The following is a 12,175-nucleotide window of genomic DNA, read 5'->3' on the forward strand; positions in this document are numbered from 1 at the left end:
ATTTTTTTGGAAAAGTTGAGAAAATGTTAAGTCTTTGTACCTCGAATAACTTTTTCCACAGACAACTTAGCACATCGGCGTAGAATAACTTTTGGTAGCTAATGACCAGATCTATCCAAATATGTGCTACAATTGAAGATCCATTGGAAACTGACCGAGTTATAAGGATCCAAAGTGGCAAAATGGGTAAAATTTTACGGGGCAAAGCCAAGGGTAATTTTTTTTATCCCTCTAATAACTTCTAGCACAGACATTGAATCGCTTTGTGATGTACGGATGAAATGTAGCAAACAGTTGGAACTACCCATAAAATCTTAAAGATAGACGATCCAATGTATAGAACCGGAGTAATGTGCGATACATGGTGAAAAATCGAGTGAAAAATTAACTATAAACTGTTTTTCCTCAATAACTCGAATACTAGACGTCGGAGGGGGGTGCCGTAGAACAATTTTTTGTAGCCCTTGAAATTACCTTTCGAATGATATATAGTGGTTTTTTGGTCAAAAAGTGACCCCGAGACTAGTAACCCTCCATACACAAAACCGCCTAAAAAGTTTTGGTTTTGCAAAATTTTGAAAAGTGCGTCAAAAAATTTTTTTCAAAAAGTACCAAATCGTGATCAGAACTCACTATAGACCATAAAAAGTGAAATCCGATGATCATTTGCAACACTTGGTCAATCGAGAAAAATTTCACTTTTTTACTAGAGTCGGGTACCCTGAACGAAAAATCGCTCAAGTGATGGTTTTTGGCCAATAACTCGAATACTAGACGTCGGAGGGGGGTGCCGTAGAACAATTTTTTGTAGCCCTTGAAATTACCTTTCGAATGATATATAGTGGTTTTTTGGTCAAAAAGTGACCCCGAGACTAGTAACCCTCCATACACAAAACCGCCTAAAAAGATTTGGTTTTGCAAAATTTTGAAAAGTGCGTCAAAAAAATTTTTTCAAAAAGTACCAAATCGTGATCAGAACTCACTATAGACCATAAAAAGTGAAATCCGATGATCATTTGCAACACTTGGTCAATCGAGAAAAATTTCACTTTTTTACTAGAGTCGGGTACCCTGAACGAAAAATCGCTCAAGTGATGGTTTTTGGCCAATAACTCGAATACTAGACGTCGGAGGGGGGTGCCGTAGAACAATTTTTTGTAGCCCTTGAAATTACCTTTCGAATGATATATAGTGGTTTTTTGGTCAAAAAGTGACCCCGAGACTAGTAACCCTCCATACACAAAACCGCCTAAAAAGTTTTGGTTTTGCAAAATTTTGAAAAGTGCGTCAAAAAAATTTTTTCAAAAAGTACCAAATCGTGATCAGAACTCACTATAGACCATAAAAAGTGAAATCCGATGATCATTTGCAACACTTGGTCAATCGAGAAAAATTTCACTTTTTTACTAGAGTCGGGTACCCTGAACGAAAAATCGCTCAAGTGATGGTTTTTGGCCAATAACTCGAATACTAGACGTCGGAGGGGGGTGCCGTAGAACAATTTTTTGTAGCCCTTGAAATTACCTTTCGAATGATATATAGTGGTTTTTTGGTCAAAAAGTGACCCCGAGACTAGTAACCCTCCATACACAAAACCGCCTAAAAAGTTTTGGTTTTGCAAAATTTTGAAAAGTGCGTCAAAAAATTTTTTTCAAAAAGTACCAAATCGTGATCAGAACTCACTATAGACCATAAAAAGTGAAATCCGATGATCATTTGCAACACTTGGTCAATCGAGAAAAATTTCACTTTTTTACTAGAGTCGGGTACCCTGAACGAGAAATCGCTCAAGTGATGGTTTTTGGCCAATAACTCGAATACTAGACGTCGGAGGGGGGTGCCGTAGAACAATTTTTTGTAGCCCTTGAAATTACCTTTCGAATGATATATAGTGGTTTTTTGGTCAAAAAGTGACCCCGAGACTAGTAACCCTCCATACACAAAACCGCCTAAAAAGTTTTGGTTTTGCAAAATTTTGAAAAGTGCGTCAAAAAATTTTTTTCAAAAAGTACCAAATCGTGATCAGAACTCACTATAGACCATAAAAAGTGAAATCCGATGGTCATTTGCAACACTTGGTCAATCGAGAAAAATTTCACTTTTTTACTAGAGTCGGGTACCCGTACATTGAACATTTTGTATGGAAGACAACACTTGGTGCACCAAACTTTGTACCGCGAATAACTTTTTTGCCCGGCATCGGAGCGCATTGTCGTAGAACAACTTTTTGTAGCGCGTCACGAGACGCATCTAATTCTGAAGAAAGATCGAGAAAATGTTGAAAATTGACCGAGTTATGGCAGGTGAAAGAAAAAGTTTAGGTCGCGAATAACTTTTTTGCCCGACATCGGAGCACATGGTCGTGGAAGACTTTTAGCTTGCATTTGTCGAGATCTATCCAAATCACAAAGAAAATCCAAAATCGGTCGGTAAATGACTGAGATATGGGCAAAAATAGGTTGAAACGTGGCACCGGGGTTGAACGGGGTTGAAATAGGCACCTTACTCGGTGGACACAAATCGGTACATAAAACAGGTTTTTCGCGAATAACTTTTGTGCCCTACGTCTGAGCACATGGGTGTAGAATACTTTTTGGTAGAATTTCACGAGATGTAACTAAAACAGAAGAAATTTTGGAAAAATGTTGAAAATTCACCGAGTTACATCGAAGAATAGGTGCAAATGTGAACATTTTGTATGGAAAACAACAGTTGGTGCACCAAACTTTGTACCGCGAATAACTTTTTTGCCCGGCATCGGAGCGCATGGTCGTGGAACAACTTTTTGTAGCGCGTCACGAGACGCATCTAATTCTGAAGAAAGATCGAGAAAATGTTGAAAATTGGCCGAGTTATGGCAGGTGAAAGAAAAAGCTTAGGTCGCGAATAACTTTTTTGCCCGACATCGGAGCACATGGTCGTGGAAGACTTTTAGCTTGCATTTGTCGAGATCTATCCAAATCACAAAGAAAATCCAAAATCGGTCGGTAAATGACTGAGATATGGGCAAAAATAGGTTGAAACGTGGCACCGGGGTTGAACGGGGTTGAAATAGGTTGAAATAGAGGTTTTTCGCGAATAACTTTTGTGCCCTACGTCTGAGCACATGGGTGTAGAATACTTTTTGGTAGAATTTCACGAGATGTAACTAAAACAGAAGAAATTTTGGAAAAATGTTGAAAATTCACCGAGTTACATCGAAGAATAGGTGCAAATGTGAACATTTTGTATGGAAAACAACAGTTGGTGCACCAAACTTTGTACCGCGAATAACTTTTTTGCCCGGCATCGGAGCGCATGGTCGTGGAACAACTTTTTGTAGCGCGTCACAAGACGCATCTAATTCTGAAGAAAGATTGAGAAAATATTGAAAATTGACCGAGTTATGGCAGGTGAAAGAAAAAGTTTAGGTCGCGAATAACTTTTTTGCCCGACATCGGAGCACATGGTCGTGGAAGACTTTTAGCTTGCATTTGTCGAGATCTATCCAAATCACAAAGAAAATCCAAAATCGGTCGGTAAATGACTGAGATATGGGCAAAAATAGGTTGAAACGTGGCACCGGGGTTGAACGGGGTTGAAATAGGTTGAAATAGAGGTTTTTCGCGAATAACTTTTGTGCCCTACGTCTGAGCACATGGGTGTAGAATACTTTTTGGTAGAATTTCACGAGATGTAACTAAAACAGAAGAAATTTTGGAAAAATGTTGAAAATTCACCGAGTTACATCGAAGAATAGGTGCAAATGTGAACATTTTGTATGGAAGACAACACTTGGTGCACCAAACTTTGTACCGCGAATAACTTTTTTGCCCGGCATCGGAGCGCATGGTCGTGGAATAACTTTTTGTAGCGCGTCACGAGACGCATCTAATTCTGAAGAAAGATCGAGAAAATGTTGAAAATTGACCGAGTTATGGCAGGTGAAAGAAAAAGTTTAGGTCGCGAATAACTTTTTTGCCCGACATCGGAGCACATGGTCGTGGAAGACTTTTAGCTTGCATTTATCGAGATCTATCCAAATCACAAAGAAAATCCAAAATCGGTCGGTAAATGACTGAGATATAGTCAAAAATAGAAATTGAAATGCGAATCGCGAGAAATCAGCCTGAAGGTAGGCAATTCGTATAAGCCATTCAAAGTATTAGAAGCTACTTTTTCGAATAACTTTTTCCACAGACAACTTAGCACATCGGCGTAGAATAACTTTTGGTAGCTGATGAGCAGATCTTTCCAAATATGTGCTACAATTGAAGATCCATTGGAAACTGACCGAGTTATAAGCATCCAAAGTGGCAAAATGAGGAATTTTTTTAGAAAAATTGAGAAAATGTTAAGTCTTTGTACCTCAAATAACTTTTTCCACAGACAACTTAGCACATCGGCGTAGAATAACTTTTGGTAGCTAATGACCAGATCTATCCAAATATGTGCTACAATTGAAGATCCATTGGAAACTGACCGAGTTATAAGCATCCAAAGTGGCAAAATGAGGAATTTTTTTGGAAAAGTTGAGAAAATGTTAAGTCTTTGTACCTCGAATAACTTTTTCCACAGACAACTTAGCACATCGGCGTAGAATAACTTTTGGTAGCTAATGACCAGATCTATCCAAATATGTGCTACAATTGAAGATCCATTGGAAACTGACCGAGTTATACGCATCCAAAGTGGCAAAATGAGGAATTTTTTTTGGAAAAGTTGAGAAAATGTTAAGTCTTTGTACCTCGAATAACTTTTTCCACAGACAACTTAGCACATCGGCGTAGAATAACTTTTGGTAGCTAATGACCAGATCTATCCAAATATGTGCTACAATTGAAGATCCATTGGAAACTGACCGAGTTATAAGCATCCAAAGTGGCAAAATGAGGAATTTTTTGGAAAAGTTGAGAAAATGTTAAGTCTTTGTACCTCGAATAACTTTTTCCACAGACAACTTAGCACATCGGCGTAGAATAACTTTTGGTAGCTAATGATCAGATCTATCCAAATATGTGCTACAATTGAAGATCCATTGGAAACTGACCGAGTTATAAGCATCCAAAGTGGCAAAATGAGGAATTTTTTTGGAAAAGTTGAGAAAATGTTAAGTCTTTGTACCTCGAATAACTTTTTCGACAGACAACTTAGCACATCGGCGTAGAATAACTTTTGGTAGCTAATGACCAGATCTATCCAAATATGTGCTACAATTGAAGATCCATTGGAAACTGACCGAGTTATAAGCATCCAAAGTGGCAAAATGAGGAATTTTTTTGGAAAAGTTGAGAAAATGTTAAGTCTTTGTACCTCGAATAACTTTTTCCACAGACAACTTAGCACATCGGCGTAGAATAACTTTTGGTAGCTAATGACCAGATCTATCCAAATATGTGCTACAATTGAAGATCCATTGGAAACTGACCGAGTTATAAGCATCCAAAGTGGCAAAATGAGGAATTTTTTTGGAAAAGTTGAGAAAATGTTAAGTCTTTGTACCTCGAATAACTTTTTCCACAGACAACTTAGCACATCGGCGTAGAATAACTTTTGGTAGCTAATGACCAAATCTATCCAAATATGTGCTACAATTGAAGATCCATTGGAAACTGACCGAGTTATAAGCATCCAAAGTGGCAAAATGAGGAATTTTTTAGGAAAAATTGAGAAAATTTTAAGTCTTTGTACCTCGAATAACTTTTTCCACAGACAACTTAGCACATCGGCGTAGAATAACTTTTGGTAGCTGATGAGCAGATCTATCCAAATCTGTGTTACAATTGAAGATCCATTGGAAACTGACCGAGTTATAAGCATCCAAAGTGGCAAAATGAGGAATTTTTTTGGAAAAGTTGAGAAAATGTTAAGTCTTTGTACCTCGAATAACTTTTTCCACAGACAACTTAGCACATCGGCGTAGAATAACTTTTGGTAGCTAATGACCAGATCTATCCAAATATGTGCTACAATTGAAGATCCATTGGAAACTGACCGAGTTATAAGCATCCAAAGTGGCAAAATGAGGAATTTTTTTGGAAAAATTGAGAAAATGTTAAGTCTTTGTACCTCGAATAACTTTTTCCACAGACAACTTAGCACATCGGCGTAGAATAACTTTTGGTAGCTAATGACCAGATCTATCCAAATCTGTATTACAATTGAAGATCCATTGGAAACTGACCGAGTTATAAGCACCCAAAGTGGCAAAATGAGGAATTTTTTTGGAAAAGTTGAGAAAATGTTAAGTCTTTGTACCTCGAATAACTTTTTCCACAGACAACTTAGCACATCGGCGTAGAATAACTTTTGGTAGCTAATGACCAGATCTATCCAAATATGTGTTACAATTGAAGATCCATTGGAAACTGACCGAGTTATAAGCATCCAAAGTGGCAAAATGAGGAATTTTTTTGGAAAAGTTGAGAAAATGTTAAGTCTTTGTACCTCAAATAACTTTTTCCACAGACAACTTAGCACATCGGCGTAGAATAACTTTTGGTAGCTAATGACCAGATCTATCCAAATATGTGCTACAATTGAAGATCCATTGGAAACTGACCGAGTTATAAGCATCCAAAGTGGCAAAATGAGGAATTTTTTTGGAAAAGTTGAGAAAATGTTAAGTCTTTGTACCTCGAATAACTTTTTCCACAGACAACTTAGCACATCGGCGTAGAATAACTTTTGGTAGCTGATGAGCAGATCTTTCCAAATCTGTGTTACAATTGAAGATCCATTGGAAACTGACCGAGTTATAAGCATCCAAAGTGGCAAAATGAGGAATTTTTTAGGAAAAATTGAGAAAATGTTAAGTCTTTGTACCTCGAATAACTTTTTCCACAGACAACTTAGCACATCGGCGTAGAATAACTTTTGGTAGCTGATGAGCAGATCTTTCCAAATCTGTGTTACAATTGAAGATCCATTGGAAACTGACCGAGTTATAAGCATCCAAAGTGGAAAAATGAGGAATTTTTTAGGAAAAATTGAGAAAATTTTAAGTCTTTGTACCTCTAATAACTTTTTCCACAGACAACTTAGCACATCGGCGTAGAATAACTTTTGGTAGCTGATGAGCAGATCTTTCCAAATCTGTGTTACAATTGAAGATCCATTGGAAACTGACCGAGTTATAAGCATCCAAAGTGGCAAAATGAGGAATTTTTTAGGAAAAATTGAGAAAATGTTAAGTCTTTGTACCTCGAATAACTTTTTCCACAGACAACTTAGCACATCGGCGTAGAATAACTTTTGGTAGCTAATGACCAGATCTATCCAAATATGTGCTACAATTGAAGATCCATTGGAAACTGACCGAGTTATAAGCATCCAAAGTGGCAAAATGAGGAATTTTTTTAGAAAAATTGAGAAAATGTTAAGTCTTTGTACCTCAAATAACTTTTTCCACAGACAACTTAGCACATCGGCGTAGAATAACTTTTGGTAGCTAATGACCAGATCTATCCAAATATGTGCTACAATTGAAGATCCATTGGAAACTGTCCGAGTTATAAGCATCCAAAGTGGCAAAATGAGGAATTTTTTTGGAAAAGTTGAGAAAATGTTAAGTCTTTGTACCTCGAATAACTTTTTCCACAGACAACTTAGCACATCGGCGTAGAATAATTTTTGGTAGCTAATGACCAGATCTATCCAAATATGTGCTACAATTGAAGAGCCATTGGAAACTGACCGAGTTATAAGCATCCAAAGTGGCAAAATGAGGAATTTTTTTGGAAAAGTTGAGAAAATGTTAAGTCTTTGTACCTCGAATAACTTTTTCCACAGACAACTTAGCACATCGGCGTAGAATAACTTTTGGTAGCTAATGACCAGATCTATCCAAATATGTGCTACAATTGAAGATCCATTGGAAACTGACCGAGTTATAAGCATCCAAAGTGGCAAAATGAGGAATTTTTTGGAAAAGTTGAGAAAATGTTAAGTCTTTGTACCTCGAATAACTTTTTCCACAGACAACTTAGCACATCGGCGTAGAATAACTTTTGGTAGCTAATGACCAGATCTATCCAAATATGTGCTACAATTGAAGATCCATTGGAAACTGACCGAGTTATAAGCATCCAAAGTGGCAAAATGAGGAATTTTTTTGGAAAAGTTGAGAAAATGTTAAGTCTTTGTACCTCGAATAACTTTTTCCACAGACAACTTAGCACATCGGCGTAGAATAACTTTTGGTAGCTAATGACCAGATCTATCCAAATATGTGCTACAATTGAAGATCCATTGGAAACTGACCGAGTTATAAGGATCCAAAGTGGCAAAATGGGTAAAATTTTACGGGGCAAAGCCAAGGGTAATTTTTTTTATCCCTCTAATAACTTCTAGCACAGACATTGAATCGCTTTGTGATGTACGGATGAAATGTAGCAAACAGTTGGAACTACCCATAAAATCTTAAAGATAGACGATCCAATGTATAGAACCGGAGTAATGTGCGATACATGGTGAAAAATCGAGTGAAAAATTAACTATAAACTGTTTTTCCTCAATAACTCGAATACTAGACGTCGGAGGGGGGTGCCGTAGAACAATTTTTTGTAGCCCTTGAAATTACCTTTCGAATGATATATAGTGGTTTTTTGGTCAAAAAGTGACCCCGAGACTAGTAACCCTCCATACACAAAACCGCCTAAAAAGTTTTGGTTTTGCAAAATTTTGAAAAGTGCGTCAAAAATTTTTTTTCAAAAAGTACCAAATCGTGATCAGAACTCACTATAGACCATAAAAAGTGAAATCCGATGGTCATTTGCAACACTTGGTCAATCGAGAAAAATTTCACTTTTTTACTAGAGTCGGGTACCCTGAACGAAAAATCGCTCAAGTGATGGTTTTTGGCCAATAACTCGAATACTAGACGTCGGAGGGGGGTGCCGTAGAACAATTTTTTGTAGCCCTTGAAATTACCTTTCGAATGATATATAGTGGTTTTTTGGTCAAAAAGTGACCCCGAGACTAGTAACGCTCCATACAAAAAACCGCCTAAAAAGTTTTGGTTTTGCAAAATTTTGAAAAGTTCAAAAAAATTTTTTTTTCAAAAACTACTAAAACGTGATAAGAACTTACTATAGACCATGAAAAGTGATATCCGATGATAATTTGCAAAAGTTGGTAACTAGTAAAAAATTTCACTTTTTTACTAGAGTCGGGTACCCGTACATTGAACATTTTGTATGGAAGACAACACTTGGTGCACCAAACTTTGTACCGCGAATAACTTTTTTGCCCGGCATCGGAGCGCATGGTCGTGGAATAACTTTTTGTAGCGCGTCACGAGACGCATCTAATTCTGAAGAAAGATCGAGAAAATGTTGAAAATTGACCGAGTTATGGCAGGTGAAAGAAAAAGTTTAGGTCGCGAATAACTTTTTTGCCCGACATCGGAGCACATGGTCGTGGAAGACTTTTAGCTTGCATTTATCGAGATCTATCCAAATCACAAAGAAAATCCAAAATCGGTCGGTAAATGACTGAGATATAGTCAAAAATAGAAATTGAAATGCGAATCGCGAGAAATCAGCCTGAAGGTAGGCAATTCGTATAAGCCATTCAAAGTATTAGAAGCTACTTTTTCGAATAACTTTTTCCACAGACAACTTAGCACATCGGCGTAGAATAACTTTTGGTAGCTGATGAGCAGATCTTTCCAAATATGTGCTACAATTGAAGATCCATTGGAAACTGACCGAGTTATAAGCATCCAAAGTGGCAAAATGAGGAATTTTTTTAGAAAAATTGAGAAAATGTTAAGTCTTTGTACCTCAAATAACTTTTTCCACAGACAACTTAGCACATCGGCGTAGAATAACTTTTGGTAGCTAATGACCAGATCTATCCAAATATGTGCTACAATTGAAGATCCATTGGAAACTGACCGAGTTATAAGCATCCAAAGTGGCAAAATGAGGAATTTTTTTGGAAAAGTTGAGAAAATGTTAAGTCTTTGTACCTCGAATAACTTTTTCCACAGACAACTTAGCACATCGGCGTAGAATAACTTTTGGTAGCTAATGACCAGATCTATCCAAATATGTGCTACAATTGAAGATCCATTGGAAACTGACCGAGTTATAAGCATCCAAAGTGGCAAAATGAGGAATTTTTTTGGAAAAGTTGAGAAAATGTTAAGTCTTTGTACCTCGAATAACTTTTTCCACAGACAACTTAGCACATCGGCGTAGAATAACTTTTGGTAGCTAATGACCAGATCTATCCAAATATGTGCTACAATTGAAGATCCATTGGAAACTGACCGAGTTATACGCATCCAAAGTGGCAAAATGAGGAATTTTTTTTGGAAAAGTTGAGAAAATGTTAAGTCTTTGTACCTCGAATAACTTTTTCCACAGACAACTTAGCACATCGGCGTAGAATAACTTTTGGTAGCTAATGACCAGATCTATCCAAATATGTGCTACAATTGAAGATCCATTGGAAACTGACCGAGTTATAAGCATCCAAAGTGGCAAAATGAGGAATTTTTTGGAAAAGTTGAGAAAATGTTAAGTCTTTGTACCTCGAATAACTTTTTCCACAGACAACTTAGCACATCGGCGTAGAATAACTTTTGGTAGCTAATGATCAGATCTATCCAAATATGTGCTACAATTGAAGATCCATTGGAAACTGACCGAGTTATAAGCATCCAAAGTGGCAAAATGAGGAATTTTTTTGGAAAAGTTGAGAAAATGTTAAGTCTTTGTACCTCGAATAACTTTTTCCACAGACAACTTAGCACATCGGCGTAGAATAACTTTTGGTAGCTAATGACCAGATCTATCCAAATATGTGCTACAATTGAAGATCCATTGGAAACTGACCGAGTTATAAGCATCCAAAGTGGCAAAATGAGGAATTTTTTTGGAAAAGTTGAGAAAATGTTAAGTCTTTGTACCTCGAATAACTTTTTCCACAGACAACTTAGCACATCGGCGTGGAATAACTTTTGGTAGCTAATGACCAGATCTATCCAAATATGTGCTACAATTGAAGATCCATTGGAAACTGACCGAGTTATAAGCATCCAAATTGGCAAAATGAGGAATTTTTTTAGAAAAGTTGAGAAAATGTTAAGTCTTTGTACCTCGAATAACTTTTTCCACAGACAACTTAGCACATCGGCGTAGAATAACTTTTGGTAGCTAATGACCAGATCTATCCAAATATGTGCTACAATTGAAGATCCATTGGAAACTGACCGAGTTATAAGCATCCAAAGTGGCAAAATGAGGATTTTTTTTGGAAAAGTTGAGAAAATGTTAAGTCTTTGTACCTCGAATAACTTTTTCCACAGACAACTTAGCACATCGGCGTAGAATAACTTTTGGTAGCTAATGACCAGATCTATCCAAATATGTGCTACAATTGAAGATCCATTGGAAACTGACCGAGTTATAAGCATCCAAAGTGGCAAAATGAGGAATTTTTTTGGAAAAGTTGAGAAAATGTTAAGTCTTTGTACCTCAAATAACTTTTCCACAGACAACTTAGCACATCGGCGTAGAATAACTTTTGGTAGCTAATGACCAGATCTATCCAAATATGTGCTACAATTGAAGATCCATTGGAAACTGACCGAGTTATAGGCATCCAAAATGGCAAAATGAGGAATTTTTTTGGAAAAGTTGAGAAAATGTTAAGTCTTTGTACCTCGAATAACTTTTTCCACAGACAACTTAGCACATCGGCGTAGAATAACTTTTGGTAGCTAATGACCAGATCTATCCAAATATGTGCTACAATTGAAGATCCATTGGAAACTGACCGAGTTATAAGCATCCAAAGTGGCAAAATGAGGAATTTTTTTGGAAAAGTTGAGAAAATGTTAAGTCTTTGTACCTCGAATAACTTTTTCCACAGACAACTTAGCACATCGGCGTAGAATAACTTTTGGTAGCTAATGACCAGATCTATCCAAATATGTGCTACAATTGAAGATCCATTGGAAACTGACCGAGTTATAAGCATCCAAAGTGGCAAAATGAGGAATTTTTTTGGAAAAGTTGAGAAAATGTTAAGTCTTTGTACCTCGAATAACTTTTTCCACAGACAACTTAGCACATCGGCGTAGAATAACTTTTGGTAGCTAATGACCAGATCTATCCAAATATGTGCTACAATTGAAGATCCATTGGAAACTGACCGAGTTATAAGCATCCAAAGTGGCAAAATG

The 12,175-nt window shown here is 37.0% G+C and overlaps 1 protein-coding gene across 1 annotated transcript in view; it reads right to left on the reverse strand.

Moving 5' to 3' along the window:
• The window catches only part of LOC125773305 (uncharacterized), a 130,410-nt gene that overhangs the window by 47,351 nt on the left and 70,884 nt on the right, over positions 1-12,175 (reverse strand). The gene's annotated exons all lie outside the window — the stretch shown is intronic.

This window comes from Anopheles funestus (assembly GCF_943734845.2).
Source record: "Anopheles funestus chromosome X unlocalized genomic scaffold, idAnoFuneDA-416_04 X_unloc_29, whole genome shotgun sequence".
Lineage (NCBI taxonomy): Eukaryota > Metazoa > Arthropoda > Insecta > Diptera > Culicidae > Anopheles > Anopheles funestus.